The 16,613-nt window shown below is 37.3% G+C and overlaps 1 long non-coding RNA gene across 1 annotated transcript; it reads left to right on the top strand.

The window, feature by feature from the left end:
- Positions 1–10,269: 10,269 nt before the first annotated feature.
- Positions 10,270–13,485, top strand: LOC122164609. The gene is made up of 3 exons (XR_006170276.1): positions 10,270–10,325; positions 12,492–12,596; positions 13,408–13,485. It is a non-coding gene; the product is annotated as an uncharacterized LOC122164609 (long non-coding RNA).
- Positions 13,486–16,613: the final 3,128 nt, after the last annotated feature.

The following is a 16,613-nucleotide window of genomic DNA, read 5'->3' as shown; positions in this document are numbered from 1 at the left end:
ATAGAATAGAATAGAATAGAATAGAATAGAATAGAATAGAATAGAATTGAATTGAATTGAATAGGTATATGTAAGTTGGGATCTTCGAAGGTCATCTAGTCCAACTACCTGACTACTTCAGAACTAAATAAAAATTACAGCATATTACTGAGGGCATTATCCAAATGCCTCTTGAGCACTGTCAGCACCTCTCTAGGACACTTGTTCCATTTCTTGATGGCTTTCATGGCTCTCTTGATGTAAAAATGTTTTTCCAAATAACCAGTCTGAGCTTCCCCTGGCGCATACTTGTGATGTTCCAGTGTATCCTGTCACTGCAGGGGAGCAGGGCCATGAAACTGTTTTTGCCTGCCCTTCTCAGGGAGCTGCAGCTGATGTCACTTCTTGGCCTCCTCTTTGCCATACTGAATAATCTGAGTGTTCTCAGCCTCCCCTCACAGAACATGCTGTTCAGCTCTTTTACTAGTTTTTTTGTCCTTTGGACACTTTAAACTACTGTACTAATGCCTTTGTTATGTTGTGGAGACCAGTACATTTGCAGCTGGAAATACTGTGCTAAACCAGATCAGAGATCTTTGATAAACCACAAAACTGAAATTGCAGGCTTGGAATCTGTTGCTTCTTAATCTGGAGGCACCATGATTGGGCAAGTAACTCGTGTCTGATTTTTGAAACATTACTGACCCAGTCTACTTTTTTTGTTAAGCAGATCTATTCTGTCGTAGTTGAAACCCAGGGCTCCAGGAAATTTTTCAACCCAAATCCTTTTCTTATATCTCAATATGTGAATGAAGGGAAAATAAAATAAAAAATAACTAAAAGAAAAGGAAAAAAAAAAAAAGAACATTTGGATGAGTAGAAAGTAATTGTAACTTACCGATTGCTAGTTCAGACGTGACAAGAATGACACTAACTGGCATAGTGACGTGATAGATCAACTATGAGACTGGAAAACTAGCAGAGTAACATCTTCGTGTCTTTCTATGTTGTGCTTTACTGTATTCTATCATCCTTGGTTTTGTGTGCCAGCTCAATCTTTGTGTATTATGGCTAGAAGACTGTGTGCCAGCAGTTAATGTGCCACTTAAGTGAAAAGTTCTGACACTGGATGAAATAGCATTTATTTCAGTGACTAATTTGGTATTCTGAAATGGTCAACCTGTTGCAACTAGCCAGGCTAGGCAGGTCCCTAGGTAGTTTTGGGGAAGAACATGAATATACCTGCCACCCATATAAGCCTCTGTAATAATACTGCAATAGTCTTACAAGTGTAAATAACACACCTGTTAAACATATAACTCTGCCTTCCCCTGAGGTTGGCTTAAGAGCTAACAATTCAGATACTTCTGCTGCGTAAAAGTGACTGATCCATATGGTTCATATTAGTTGAAAGAGAAAGATACTATAGTTCTCTCAGCAAACCATACTGTTTCAAATACTGTAACAGAGAGATTTTCATAGGGCTTTGCCAGTTTGCAATTCTGTGAAACCAAACTAGAATACATACTAGTAAAGAAACAATGCTTGTATCACTTTTCTTTTCCAAGGACAAAATGCAGAGACACAGAAGGATTTTTTAGGTCTTTATCATACAGTGAATTCAATATATTGATATAAGTATTAAAATATAAAATATAGTGAATATAATAAATAATTGGATGTAATCAATTCAAATTATCATCCTCTTTGCTTCATGGCTAGCAAATTTCAGAACTTAAAAATTAATGTCTGCAAACTTTGTAAGATTCAGCAAGGTCTCCACATAAGTATCTTACATATGAGATACTGGGAGAGATGTAAGCTAATTCAACTCCTACTAAAGTCATTAAGTGTGCATTTACCATGTTGTGGTTTTTGCATAATAAAAGGAGTTCACTATTTTTCCTTTGCTGTTCATTTGGTTTGATTGCTCTTATCTTACGATTTCTGCAAAATGTGGGTGTTAAGTCTGCATGTTTTTTTCAATGTCTGAGTACTCTTCAGTGGTTTCAATTAGCAGAAAAGCCAGATGCTAGTCAATCAATATGAAATTAAAGTCCTTTATCAAAATTGTATTGGTGCTTAAAAACACAATTCCTCTACTCCAACAAAAACAGCAACTGTCAGCTTCCTTTCCCTTTATCTTGATAGAGTATACATGCAACTATAATAGCAACACTTACATCTTTTAACTAATACTAGTAAGGATGCAAAACATAATGAATATTTCTTGATTACAAAGAAAACAAGTGCTAGGCCATTTGTCTTCACTCTGATACCTTCTGAAGCATTCTCTTTATGTAACGAAACACAACATGGCTCATCTGCTTTGTCTTTCCCTCATCTGTTTTCAGGAGGAAAGTAGAAATTGAGTGGGAGGTGCACTGGTGTATTAGATTCTCCTTTGTCTTAATCACCTAAAAATGGACATTCTGATATGCAAATACTCTATCATGAGGAAAATATGTCTTTACTTGTAATAAAATAACAATATTAATTCAGTAGGGATATAATTATGTCATGTTTTCCATGCTGACATACCTTGATATATTTATTATTTTAAGGAAAACATCTCTGACACTGTGAAAATGAGAAATAAAAACCATGAGACTTTGGGAGTTACATCCCCCCAAAGAAGTAGTCGTCTTCAATTTTGTTTTCTCTCCTTAAGTAGTATTATGAAGTCACTTCTCTGTCTTTTCTTTCTATCATAATTGCTAGTAGTCACTTCTATAAAAGAAAATAATCCTCTACAAAAGAACAGTCCATGCTGGTGAAAATGTAAAAGATAAGTCAGTATAGCAAAAAAAATAGGCAATTGAAGGTACACATGGAATATGATAAAGGTACAAGATAGACCTTAGAATGTATAGGGTAATTCCCAGATATTAAAGCAGTTGTTCTTCTTGCAGCTGGCAAGAAAAAACACAGAAATAGCGTGACAGAGAACCAATAACTCACAGGTACCACTGCATCTGAATCCTTAAGCATAAAATACTGTGAATCCTTAAGCATAAAATATTACTAGGGAGTGGCCTAGCAATAAATCAGGCATGCCAAGAATGAATGCTGCTATTTTAAAATATGCTTTTTATTTGAGAGAGGGATCAATAAATGAAAAATAAAAATTAAAAAAATAAGACCACCAAACTCTTTGTTCTTCCCATTAGTTTCAAAATTAGTTTCAAAATAAAAAACAAGATTTTATCTAAAGCAAACAGCTATGCTTCTCAGCATGCCCTGACATTAAGGTCCCCCACCTATCCCAGTAGGAATGCTCTCTGACCTTCCTGCCATGGCTGGTTATGCAATGAGGATGGTTATCTCCCTCTGTGTAAAGAGCTCATATCTGTCTGATGCAGAAGTGGGGAGAATTCTCAGCTTAGATGTGGCCTTGCAGAATTACTGTGGAACATACAGCAGCACTGTAGCCAAGGCACCACCACAAACTACATCTTCATGGGAAATTACATTGTTTTACTATTCATAGGAATAAGGTCTAGTACAACTTCTGTGTCTGTCCTTTGAATCTTTGTAAGGCATGGCCTAGAATCATAAGCATTTCATATCTTTCATGTGACCAGAAATGCTAGAGTTCTCAAATCTTAGTGGAGCCAGAAGGGGGAGCAGCAAAACGTCTACCATGGACTTCCAGAGGGCGGACTTGAATTGTTCAGAAGACTAGTAGAGGTAGTCCCCTGCGCTCAGTCTTAGAGAGTAAAGGGGTCCAAGATGGCTGGTTGCTTTTCAAGAAGGAAGTCATGAAGGCGCAGGAGCAGGCAGTCCCCCTGAGCCACAAAACGAAAAAACTTCCAGCGGGGAAGAAGACTGGCATGGATGAATAGGGAGCTATTGCTGAGGCTCAAGGAGAAAAAGAGAATTTACCTCCTGTGGAAGAAGGGATAGGCAACTCAGAAAGAATACAGAGAAGTTGTTAGGATGTGCAGAGAGAAAATCAGAAAGGCAAAAGCCCAGCTTGAACTCAACCTGGCCACCAGGGTAAAAAGGGACAAGAAGCCCTTTTACAAATACATCAACAGTAAGAGGAGGACTAAGGAGAATCTCCATTCTTTACTGTATGAGGTTGAGAATGTGACCACTGAAGATGAGGAAAAGAGAGAGGTTCTGAATGCCTTGTTTACGTTTGTCTTTAAAGGTCAGACCAGTTATCCTCAGGGTACTCCACTCTCTGACCTCGTGGTTTCGACTGGGGAGTAGACTGCATGCCCTACGATTCAGGAGGACACAGTCAGAGACATACTACTGTCACAAGTCCATGGGGCCAGATGAGATTCATTCAAGAGTTCTGAGGGAACTGGTGCAGGTGATAGCCAAGCCGCTATCCAAGGATCAGTGCTCCTTGTTGACTAGTGAGGTCCCAGAAGACTGGAGGCTTGCCATCTCCATCTACAGACTCCCATATACAATGAGAGTTGTAAGGAGGACCCGGGGAACTACAGGCCTGTTAGCCTGACCTCAGTGCTGGAGAAGATTATGGAGCAGACTGTCTTGAAGGAGATCACACAGCATGTGTGGGACAACTAGGGGATCAGGCTTAGCCGGCATGGGTTCACCAAGGGCAGGTCCTGCTTGACCAACCTGATCTCCTATGATCTTGTGACCCATCTGATGGATGAAGAAAAGGCTGTTGATATAGTCTACCTAGACTTCAGCAAAGCCTTTGACACTGTCTCCAACAGCATTCTCCTGCAGAAGACGGCAGCCCGTGGCTTGGACAGGTACGCTCTTGGCTGGATTAGGAACTGGCTTGAAGGCTGGGCCCAGAAAGTGGTGGTGAATGGAGCTAATCTAGGTGGCGATCAGTCACAAGCGGTGTTCCCCAGGGGGCAGCGCTGGGGCCTGTCCTTATCTTTATTGATGACCTGGATGAGGGCATTGAGTGCACCCTCTGTAAGATTGAGATGACAACAAGTTGGCTGGAAGTGTCGATCTGCCTGGGTGTAGAGAGGCCCTACAGAGGAATCTGGACAGGCTGGATGACTGGGCTGAAGCCAGTGGGATGAGGTTCAACAGAACAAGATGCCAGGTCCTGCACTTTGGCCACAACAACCCCAGGCGACGCTACAGGCTTGGGGCAGAGTGGCTGGAAGACTGCGTAGAGGAAATGGATTTGGGGGTATTGATTGATGCTTGGCTGAACATGAGCCAGCAGTGTGCCAGGGTGGCCAAGAAGGCCCATGGCATCCTGAACTGCATCAGAAATGGCATTGCCAGCAGGAATGGGGAAGTGATTGTCCTTCCCTGTACCCAGCTCTAGCCGCATCTCGAGTACTGTGTTCAGTTTTGGGCCCCTCACTGCAAGAAAAACATTGAGGCCCTGGAATGTATTCAAAGAAGGGCAACAAAACTGGTGTAGGGTCTGGAGCACAGGCCTTATGAGGAGAGGCAGAAGGAGCTGGGAATGTTCAGTCTGGAGAAGAGGCGACTCAGGGGAGACCTTATTGCTCTCAATAACTACCTGAAGGGAGGTTGTAGAGCTCCTGAAGGGAGCTGTAGTGAGCTCTTCTCTTGTGTCACTGGTGATAGGACTAGAAGGAATGGCTTCACACTGCACCAGGGGAGATTTAGGCTGGACATTAGGAAATACTACTTCTCTGAAAGAGTGGTCAGGCACTGGAATGGGCTGCCCAGGGAGGTGGTGGAGTCACCAACCCTAGAGGTGTTCAAGGAACTTTTGGATATTGTGTTGAGGGATATGGTTTAGTGAGTACTATTGGTGATTGGTGGATAGTTGCGCCGGATGATCTTGTAGATCTTTTCCAACCTTGGTGATTCTATGGTTCTGTGATCTCTCTTTATTCTGTCCTCTAAGGAGGTACCTAATTCTACGTTAATTTTTCATTCTGGTCACTTTTAATGAAATCTTATGGCTTTCAAATAATAGTTGCAAGTATCCTCATGATTCACTGAAAGCTAAGTGATCAGAAACTCTTCAAACTTCAGTAGGTCTATTCTTTAACTCTGGCTGGATTTATAAGCTTGAAATCAAAACGATTTACTAGACTACATGAGTGTAGAGGAGCTAGGCTTTAACTTTTTCATTCTCTCAGTGAGGATTTCTAATAATCATTCAAAAAAATGACCTCCTGCTTAAAGCTTCTACTTCTGTGTTATCCGGGGAATGAAAAGTAGCAAGCTAACTTCAAAAAGATTTCCAGGAGCTAGTAATTTACATCTTTACAGTATTGATTCATGCAGCAGACATACTAGTAGGAACTGCAAGACAGAATTAGCAGATGAATAGATAGATAAAATTCAAAACAAACCAGTTTGCTTAGCTCAAAATGAACACATGCTCATACTTTTTCTAATAGTTTTGTTCCAACATTTTTCTATAAAACTGGAAAATATCAGGTAACGATTTTCTAATAATGATTCTGTTCGCATGCACTTTTTTTTTTTTTCCATGAAGACTGCAATAGCTGTTATGTTTACTCCTCAACATGATGATTAGATAGGTGAGAACATTTTATGTTTCTCATCATTTTGCAGTTGGGTATCTACACAGGACAACAACTAACACTTAGGAGTGATAAGAATACCATGTGCTGAATTACCATGCACGAAAGAGATACAAAGTTCCTCTATAAAAAGGGGAACTGAAATTATATGTGAAAATTAAACCTTGTAAGTAAAAATTATACCCCTCTAAAATTCCAAAAAAGTCTTGGACATGGCACCAGAGATTTAAAGCTGAAAAGAAGTAGCATATTGAGATCCAATTTTTGGAGTGAGGGTGATGTGAAAATTAATCTTCTTATTAGAAAACAAATCTACTGAAGTTGTACCCTATGGAACCTGTTTACATACATTTCTGAAAAGCTTAAGCAATGCTAGACGGAAACAGATGATATACCAAGGAGGAAATGAATGGTAAGGTGCAGTTTTGTAGAATGATCCAATCATCCAGCCCAAACTTACATCTGAAATGCTGTAAAATGATAAACACAGGCTAAACAGAACTACAGAATATTACCAATATTAGTTACTATAAGTACCCTTACTAAAACACATATTTTCTCTTTTTTTTCAAACATCTTGCTCTGCAACATTAAGCATGGATATTTTTTTGCAGAAGTTTTTGGTAAAATCTTTTACTTACATTGCAAAGATTGGGTTAAAGTCTATTGGGTTAAACTATCTGGTTTTGCAAGTAATTTCTATGGTGAGATCCTTTCCAACAGCAAAATAGGATAAATATCTAGTGAAGTCCTTAAAAAAAAAGAACAAAAACAAAAACAAACAAACAAAAACAAACAAACAAAAAACTAGATAACTCCTTAAATTGCAAAATTACTTTCAGTTAAAATAAGTTCTGATCCTGAGATGAATAGTCCTGTGAACTACTCCCATTGATTGCAGACTAGTCACAAAGGAGGACATTTTGCTTAAGGCAGCTTCCTGATTGCAAGAATGAAAAAGAATACCAAACTAATTAGATTCAGTCATTTCCTTCTAAATCACTATTATTTGTGGTACAGAAATGAAACTGAAGTTAGATGATGGTATTTATAATGTAATTTTGTAATTACTATTATTAAAAGGGAGTAAAAAATCTATTCTGTGTCCTGACCGTAGTAAGAATTAAGCAGGTGACAAACCTCTCCATGCTAAAAGCTCTACTCAAAAGCTGCTCCCATCTGTAATCCTAACTTAATATTTATTTATAGGTATTTCTACCTTGCTTCCATCTGTTTTCTCTTTCTCTACATGAGTGAAAGATTTCCTCTCTCTCTCTCTCTCTCTTTCTCTCTCTCTCATGCCCATTACAGTCAAACTGTCATGTTTCAATATTGCCTTCCTCAAACTCTCCTATACAGATAACACCAGAGTTTGTGTGAGTTTGATTTTTGGCCAGAGTTTTATGCTTCAGCTTTTTTATTATACAGGTAAGGTTAATTGCTTATTACATTTATCTTGCATGAAAACCAAGGCTTGGTTGCAGCTTCCATAATTCTTCACTCATCTCCCACCTTGTATTTCAGACTCTTGAAAGCTCTACTAATTTTGGCTGAAACAGAGGTGGGTTGTTTTTTCACAGTAGGTGGTGTGGTGCTTTCTTATAGAACTGTGACCAAAACAGCACTGAGCTACTTCAGTTGTTGCTGAATAGTACTGACAGTCTCTTTCTTCTCTGTTTTTCCCAGCAAGGAAGCATAAGAACCTGGGGAAGCACAAGGTGGAGGGGGAACACTTCCAGAACACCAGACCCAAGAATACTAAAGTGATATTACATGTCACATGATGTCTTCCTTAGCAATAAAAACTGAACAAAGCAGGAAGGGGAAATATTCATTGTTACAGCATCGGTCTTCTTGAGTAACCGTTACATGTGATGAAGTCCTAGTTTCCTGACACTGCTTAAGCATCAGCTTAGTAGTGCTCAATGCTTAAATATTAAGAGTAGGAAATTGATTTTTCTTTTTGCTTTGCCTGCACTTATTTTCTTTTCCTGTTATGTTGTATTTATCTCAATTCACAAGTTTTCTCACTTTTACCCTTCTGATTCTTAACCTCTGACTCTGTGTAGTATGGTTACATGACACTTAGCTACCTACTGAATTTAAACTGCAACAGAAGCTACAGGAGCATGTTAATCTGCTGTTTCCTTGGCTGATGTTGCTGACAACATGAAAAATGTGGCTGATTGCTGTGATCATGAAAGGATTAGAGAAAACAGTTCCATATTTGTTATATTGTGATTATTATCATTAATCTCTGATAGATTACAAAAAGTCTGTTTCTTTTGCATTGAGGAAAGTCTTCCTATATGATTATCTAGAAAAGCAAAAATCATTAAGGAAATAAAGCAGCAATAGGACAAGATATTTACTGCTGAATGTAGTCTGTCTGAGGAAGCTGATGAAATCTTGTAATGGAGCCCTGTGAAAAAACAGTGTTCTCCCTAGGAAATTTGTTTAACAGCGATAAACTGTGCTCCCGTCTCAAAAAAGATATTTACTTTTACCTCACATGATGAAAAAATTATAGATTACAAGAATGATATACAAAGAAAGTAAAAACTATCTTTTTACATTGCTAAAGCATTAAAAAGAAAAATTAAAACTCTATTAGTAGTTGTGCTTACCATTTGGGCCAGGGCTACATCTGATTTTAAACTACACAGTCTGTATGGTAGAGCTGCAGTCATTATAGCACACACAAATGCATGAGGGTAAAATGGTTACCTGGGATGACCTTCGAAAGATGAAGTAATGAATGGTATTTTTAACAGCTGCTCTCTTATGTTGTATTTCAGTGTTCTGTAGTCACACACAATAGATAGACTCTTCTCAGAAAAGAAAAGCACCCAGTCAAGAACGAAGGTAATTCAGTTCCTCTCTAGTCTGTTTACCAGGAAGGCATTTAGCAATACCAGGAAGAGCTCTTTATGAAAGAGCAATGTACTGAGCTTTGACATGAGTGTTATTATTTCTTCTAGAAGAGAAGATCAGATAAGGACATTTTATCTGTACAAAACACAATCCCCGGTCAAGATGCTTTTCTCAACCTGCGGTATGAAAATGTTGCATCTGCTTTGCTAGATGCATACAACTTTGTTCAGTCCCTGTAACTTTCAGTATTTACTTTGCCAACATCATAATTCTTCTTGGCATCCATTACCTCTGGAAGAGTGACTTTAAGGCCTTCTCGGTGTCCTTAAGCCAAGTTTTTAGGGGTTTTAAGCTTTGTAGTGTGACGTTGACAAGCAGTGAGCAAATACCAGTAGTGCAATCTATAGCTATATATCAGGATACTCTGTAATGACATGACTTCAGGTGCTGAACTTATATGGACTTATATTTTCATTTCTCTGTATGTGATTTGATGCCTGAAAAGACTACCTTTTGTACTTCAGATTCAGAATCAAGTACTTCCTTCCTTTCTAGCATAGAAATTTGTCTAGTTGTTCTATACATGACAAACAGCTAGCAAATACATGTATTTTTCAAATGAATTTGTGAGACTGGCACAGAAAAAAAAAGCTAACAGGACAACAAACAACAACAACCAGAAACAAACAAACAAAAAAATCAAAACAAAACAACCCTGAATACATCCTCTTAGTACTTCATTACCAGTAATTACTTCTCCTGTTTTGTTTTGTTTTCTTTTGTTTTCAGAAGCATGGACAGAAAGTGTTTCTCCTTCAAGCTCTTGTATTCCTGAAAATTTAGTAAGAAGTGATCCTGAACCTAAACCACAGGCCACAACTCACTCATCAGCTCCTCTACCAGGCAGCATAATTAATTTTTCAGAAGAGATTCAAGAAAATCCTTCATGTGGGATTAAAAGTGTTATGATTGAGGAGACACCTGAGCAGGGTGAGCAGCACTTTGTCCTTAAATGTTCAGATTGAGAATGTACTATTTTCCACTAAAGAGTGACACACTGTAGTCTCAAAGCAGAAGTAGTAGAATGTAAAAAGCATGATAGTCCATATTGCATCATCAGTGTGAGAGTTCCTGGTATGATTCAGCATATAGGTAATAGAACTTGTTCTCTAGGCCCTCACATAGAAGAGATGCCTCTTGGCCTTATCCCCATTACAAAAAAAAAAAAAGCCATTAGGAGAGCAGTCCTTTATTATCTCTTGTTTATCTGTAAATTCTACAAGAAGTATAACCTGACAGATTCTAAAAACTATCAAAAAATAGAGTTTCAGTTGTTGAGAAATAATATTTCTGGTTAGTTTGTGTCTATATGACTATGCCAGGTAAGATTAAACGTTTCCAAATAGCTTGTTATATTACCAATCTGACATGTTAAAAAAGAAAGTGTTTTTTCTGAAGAATAAAGAGCAACAGGAACAACTGAAGTTTTACTCTGAAAAAGGTAAATGTTATACATTGACTCTAGTTATAGAAATGAAAGACTTCTGATTTGAGGACACTTGAGTTCTGAAATGGGATTAAGTTTCCTGTTGCTATGTTGGTTTTAAATTCATCTTAAAGATGGCATCAAATGTAAGGAGAAAAAATTGACAGAGATATCTAGTCAATGGCATATCAGAAAATCCTGCACAACAAAGTTGTGAAAACATATATTAAGTAGCTGGATGTCTAACGAATGCTCAGCTAAAGAAAAGCCAGATATAGGCTGACATCTATCATGTGTGCATCAATCTGTGGGAGTTTGAGATATGCTTCTTCACCATGGACTGCTGTAGACCACAGCATAACTTTGAAGCCATTTCAGTAGAGGCTGTGGCAAACTCTGTTTGCATTTTTTTCCAGTAAAAAACAATGAAGCATTTCTGATATCCACTAAGAGTTTTAAGATTAATCTTTTTTGAGGCAGGAAAATGGAATCTTCAGTGTTGGCTTGCAATCACTGATGCTCCCATGTTTGTTTTTGTTTGTTTGTTTGTTTGTTTCTTTGTTTTTACCAGAAGTGGGATTATGAATAGTAAAGAGCTTTTTCAAGATTATCTATGGTTTCAAATATAATATGTTGCAGAGAAATTCAAATACGAATTAAAGAGAAAAAAAAAGTAGATCTGAAATGATAAAGTTCTTTCAGAAGTAATTACTCTCTCTGTATATTTTAGCATGCATTCTTTAGTGACATATTTTAGAAAATATAACCTTATATATACATAATGATGTATATAATATATAATGACGTGAATGATGAATTCAATAAAGAAAACTTGAGCTAAAGGGCACTCTTTCCAAAACCTGTTTATTTAGTTACGTATTTTACCTCCCATTAAATTGGATTTTAGAAAAAAAGAGTTTTATTGTTGTATAGAAATTAGGATCTGATGATTTTATCCAGAACCTGGATAAACTGTTTTAAGATAATACATTCTGTTACAAAATTCCCAGCAAAAAACAAAACAAAGAGACTCATATTTGATTTTTTTTTTTTAAATCACTGCTCTTGAGGTATATGAATATTGCTTGAGGAACTCAAAAAAGTAGCCCTACATCTAGATCTCCCCAGTGACCAAAAATCCTTAATTTCTGATAACTGTCTCAATCTATTTAAAGAGGCAGAAGACTTCTTCCAAACGCTGTTCTGAATTTTACTCTAGAATACTTGACAAGATACTCCAACAAACTTAAGCAACAAACAACAACAACACACGTGGGCCATATATATCTTCTTCAATAATGTAATCTTTCCAACCACCACACATTTGATTTCAGTGATACTAAACAAAAGCCAACATCTCAAAGATGAGAAGCAAGACTGAGGGACATCTTTACATTCAGTATACGTCTATTTCCAGAATCACGTAGAACCATTGAAAAATCAGGCAAATATTGCATCCTTTTTCTGCTTGTGGTTCTCTCAGTGATTCCCTGATTTCCCACTCTTCATTATGACATTTACTCATTATATACTCTGAAATTCTGTTAGTCCCAAAAGAATTAACACATACCATAGTTTAATTTGATGATTTACTAAAGAGAATCTGAGTGTTCAAAGATTTTTCCTTGATTTTTACAAGTAACTTATTCATTTGTTTGATTGTTTAATAGATATGGAGGGAAATTTTTGGCTGCAGAAACTTGGAATGAGTATAAACAAGTGGTCACAGCTGAATTCCCTGACTGAACTGCATGAAAACAGAGCTCTAGAAAAAGGTATATTTCTATAATAATTCTTTTTCTTCTTCTTTTTTTCTTTTCTGGAACACATACTTCATTTACTATATTACATAAATCTTGAGGCTACTGCTTTTTTCTGTTATTTTTCTTTCCTTTATATGTGCTCAGATTTCTGAATTCAACTAAGTAGCTTGAATTTTTATGTCACTCTTTTAACTATTCTGCCTACATTCTTTTGTCCTTACACATCTTTCAGTTAATTATTTTACTTAAGTAAAATATTTCAAAGTAAAACATATCAAAATAATTTTCTAGTAGAAAGTTAGCTGCTGTGCTAAGTCAGTTAGAGGGTCTGATCTGAAAACATTTAATTATATGTTTCTTATTAAAGAAAAAAAAAAAAAGAAAATGAAAGGGGGTAGTTTTTATCACACTCTGGCATAAACTGAATCTTTCAAAACAACTTGTAAGAAGTGGTTGTGAAAAAGACATTGAAGTATCCTACTTAGCTATGATAAAAGCTAGATTTATTAGGAGGTAGCACTTTTCTACATTAGTTTTAATATAAGTTTTTGTTTGTAGCTTTAGTGTGTATCAGTAACATCAGAGTTACCATGGACAACTAATTGTCAAGCAAAATGAGAGCAATTGTGTCCACTGGTCAAAGCTGATGAGTTGTTAAAACTCTCCCCCCAAAGGCCCATTTCCTTTGTCATCAGGCAAAATAGATACATTTTACAGCTATACTTGACCTTCCAAGTAATTGTGCATTTCAGTTCTTGCTGATAGAAATTACTTACGGTTATTTACTTCCAGTTGATAGCATAATTTTTTTGTTGTAAAACAGATCATCCAAACACATCTGGAGTTTGTTCTGATCTTGAACACAAAGTTACTGAGCTGGAAGAGTATAAAACCAAAGAAGAATTGCCATATATCCCATACAAACTTGCTACATTGTATATCTTAAAGGTAAAATAAAAATAAAAATTAAAAAATGAATGAATAAGTTACAATACAAAAAATTAACAATTAAAGTAAGTTCATCTGCACATAGGATATACTTAAATGCATTGTTTCCCTCATAAACTTTTTCATTATAGAAATCCAATTCACACTATTTTATTGCTCAATAGATTTTTCTTCGTATTAAGAAATCTGCACTTAAATTTTGGACACAGAATTATGGATGTTAAAAAGAAAATGCTATTGTAGTTAAAATAAGATACTGAATTGTTTAATTTTGCCTCTAAGGTAATTGTCTGAAGTTAACAAACAAAGTACCACATCCCTTGAGGATGGAGAAAACCTTTGTATTCACATGCTGTATTTCTCACCACAACGCTTGATTGCCAGAAATGGCTTTTGATTTGCAGTACAAGGTCTTGTTTCAAGTTCAACATTTCTGTTGTCAGTAGAAAACTCATTAATTAGCCTGATGCAGCCCTCTGTTTATTGTTCATTACTGGTTTTTCATGTCAGCATCAACGAAGTAAGAAAGAGAAGTCTAAGGGTAATTCAAAGGGATTTCAGGGACTTGGGGCAACTGGAAAAGCGTGAGGTGCACAAGCAATGTTTTCCCCTATTTTTCCAGTAGCAGAGAACAATACTGTAAGGAACAGGCAGACCCTGCTGTTGGCTCTGAAGCTGGTGTTACTGCCAAAGTTTTGGGTTTCTTCACCACGTGACCATCTACACAACACCAGGCTTGCTGGAGGTTGTGGAGATGAACCTTTTTCAGAGGGAGAAAAGGATTTCAGAGTAGGAATTGGTAGGGCTGATCAGTAGAGCTTTAAACTAGATTCAAAGGAAGTGAAAGGATAAAACCTAGCCTAAGGGACAACTTGCCAACATTTGGGGGTCTGCACTCTAGTGAGTGCATCAATATGTTTTTCATATATGTTTCCCCAAGTGCTGGGTACAATGTAAAATGTCTGCAGTGTTTCTACACCAATGCGCACAGCATGAGGAACAAGCAAGAGGAGCTAGGAATTTAGGCTCAGTCCTAGAGCCATGACACCAATGGCATAAGCAAACCCCCTTGGGAAGAGCCCTCTAAGTGGTATGTTGCAATAGACAGTTCCGAGCTCTTTCAGCAGGGACAGGCAGGGCAGGTGAGGCAGGGGGTGTGGTGTATGTGTGGAAAGAGACAGGCTGTGCAGAACTCATAGTTGGCTATGACACAACTGAGCCCCCAGGTAAGGATGAAAGGTCAAATAAAGCAGACTGGCTACCCAGCTAGACACAGACTCTAAGCTTTGAGGAAATGGTCCTTCAATGTTAAACAACTCTCTTGGGCTCCCAGATCTTCCAGTGTTCTAACAAATGGGATACCTCCTTGAAGAGGTCAAAGTTGGCTTTCCTGAAAACCAAAGTTGCATTCCTACTTACATACCTTTTTTTTCCACACAAGATCCTGAACTCTGCTATTTCATGTTTGCTGCAGCCAAAGCTGCCACCAGTCTTCACATTCACAACCAGCCCTTCTTTGTCAGTTAAAAAAAAAAAAAAAAAAAAAAAAAAAAAGTCCAGTCAGTCTCTCCATGCATGTTGGCTCTCTGCTACCTGTTTACAGATGTTATCATCAGTGCTCTGCAGGAACCTCCTGGACTGTGTGCTTGGCAGTGTTTCTTTTCCACAAATATCAGGATGACTGAAGTCTCCCATGAGAACTGATGCCCAGAACCATGAGGCAATAACGCCTCACCAACTTCCTCCTCCTGATCAGTCAGCCTGTAGTAAACACCCAGTGGTGTTTACACCACAGTGGTGTCACCCATATTAGCCTGTCCCTTAATTCTCATCTGTAAGATTTCACTTTATCACTGATCACTAGGCAGAGCTCAATACATTCCAGTTCTTTTCTTACATAAAGAGCAATTCCATCAGCTCACCGCTCTGGTCTGTATTTCCTAAAAAGCAGCATTCTAGACAGGCAAGCTGTCCCACCATGTCGCTATCATCACAATGAAATTATGAACCTACAACCACACACAGATCTCTAGCTCTTTATATTTATTCCTCTTGCAGTGTAAATTGGTATATTGGCACTTTTCTGTTTTATTTAGTCAGCTACTGTCAGAAGAATCTACCTTGCATTAAAATGCAACCAAGGATATCTATGAGTAGCTCCCAGTTTTTATACTTTACACACTCATGTCTATTATTGCTGTAATTCATCTGGTAATATCTGTCAGACTCACTCAAAATGCGACACATATCACTGTTATGTAAATTTGCACTGCACCTGCAAGACAAGGATGTAAAAAGAAAAGTAACAGAAACTGGGATGGGAAATAGTGGAATTTTTCTTTTGTGACTATTACGAAATAGAATGACTAAAATTGAGTCACTGAGGATCTTTAGGCAATTTTAAGCTTAAATGACTCATTTTTCAAATGAGAAAAAAACATCACTTTGCCAGTCCCTTATGTACATATAAGTTAATGAGAAATGATTATAGTGATTCTTAAAGTTATATCAATTTTGAACTTGTTAAAAAATTACCTTAGTGGCATACTGAATGCAACTAAGTTCCGTATGTTACCAATTTGTGTTATCTAACTTTTAAATGCAAAAATGTTATCTCCACTGTCCACTCTTTTTTTAATTACTGTTAGTTTTTTTTTTTTTTTCCCAGCAAGAAGTTTAACAAGGTTGTTTTTATTTTTCAAGAACTTAGAATAATTGTAATGACTGTCTTCCGTACTCAGATCACTACTCTACAAAAACAGAAATGGACAAGAAGAAAAAATCCACTTCAAGTAAATGAACAGACCCATATTTATTAAATAACATAATGTAGTTGAATAGAATCTAATTGTTGAGTTGAATCTCGTTGCTGAAGCCTCAGTGTTTTTGTCTAGAGTCCAGGCTATTTACATGCTTTCAAGGTCAGCTTAGTCTCCATGTTTTTAATGTCATTTTGAAAAATGTACATCAAAATTGTCTGATGATTCATTATAATTGGAGTTCATTCTCTAGTGTTCTGATTTCATCATTTCTTCCATCCTCTGCAGATTGTAAAAGACATGCAGGAAATGAAAAGCAAGC

The sequence above is a fragment of the Centrocercus urophasianus genome, unplaced genomic scaffold (genome assembly GCF_019232065.1).
Source record: "Centrocercus urophasianus isolate 14NV4802_14NV808 unplaced genomic scaffold, USGS_Curo_1.0 seq_27, whole genome shotgun sequence".
NCBI classification, from domain to species: domain Eukaryota; kingdom Metazoa; phylum Chordata; class Aves; order Galliformes; family Phasianidae; genus Centrocercus; species Centrocercus urophasianus.
The sequence above is the reverse complement of the archived record's forward strand: the minus strand, read 5'-3'. Positions and strand labels throughout refer to the sequence as shown.